Source organism: Triticum urartu, chromosome 6A (genome assembly GCF_056163025.1).
Source record: "Triticum urartu cultivar PI428250 chromosome 6A, HENAU_Tu73, whole genome shotgun sequence".
Lineage (NCBI taxonomy): Eukaryota > Viridiplantae > Streptophyta > Magnoliopsida > Poales > Poaceae > Triticum > Triticum urartu.
In genome coordinates this window covers 124,556,507-124,557,500 of record NC_141878.1, presented here as the reverse complement: position 1 = coordinate 124,557,500, position 994 = coordinate 124,556,507, and positions in this window count along the sequence as shown.

The following is a 994-nucleotide window of genomic DNA, read 5'->3' as shown; positions in this document are numbered from 1 at the left end:
ATTATGGAACAAGAGAGCTGTTTCATCTTTGTTTTAAAGAAATATAAAAATGAATTATGAATAGAAAGTAAAATGATTCCACTTTTTTTTTTATTTTTATAAATATCTTTATTTAGTTAATAAAATAACTTTGTTACCTAGTTATTTTATTAACTTTTTTAATTTAACCAACTAAACCCATTCTTAATTTTTAATTATTTCAATGAGATAAATTTTGGAAAAATTAAGAATTTCAGTATTTTTTCTTATTCTTTTTATTTATTCTTTCAGAAAGAGATAAGAATTGGTTTGGTGAATCGGAAACAATTTTATAGAAAAATTGAAGTAAAAATTGAAGTAAAAATTGCAATTTCTTTTCTTATGGAACATACATATCAATATGCATGGGTAATCCCTCTTCTCCCACTTCCAGTTATTATGTCAATGGGATTTGGCCTTATTCTTATTCCGACAGCAACAAAAAATCTTCGTCGCATATGGGCTTTTCCTAGTGTTTTACTCTTAAGTATAGCTATGGTATTCTCAGTTCAACTGTCTATTCAACAAATAAATGGAAGTTCGATCTATCAATATCTATGGTCTTGGACCGTCAATAATGATTTTTCTTTAGAATTTGGATACTTGATTGACCCACTTACTTCTATTATGTTAATACTAATTACTACTGTAGGAATCCTGGTTCTTATTTATAGTGATGGTTATATGTCTCACGATGAAGGATATTTGAGATTTTTTGTTTATATAAGTTTTTTCAATACTTCCATGTTGGGATTGGTTACTAGCTCCAATTTGATACAAATTTATTTTTTTTGGGAACTCGTGGGAATGTGTTCTTATTTATTGATAGGCTTTTGGTTTACACGACCAATCGCAGCGAGTGCTTGTCAAAAAGCTTTTGTAACTAATCGTGTAGGGGATTTTGGTCTATTATTAGGAATTTTAGGTTTTTTTTGGATAACAGGTAGTTTAGAGTTTAGGGATTTGTTCAAAATAG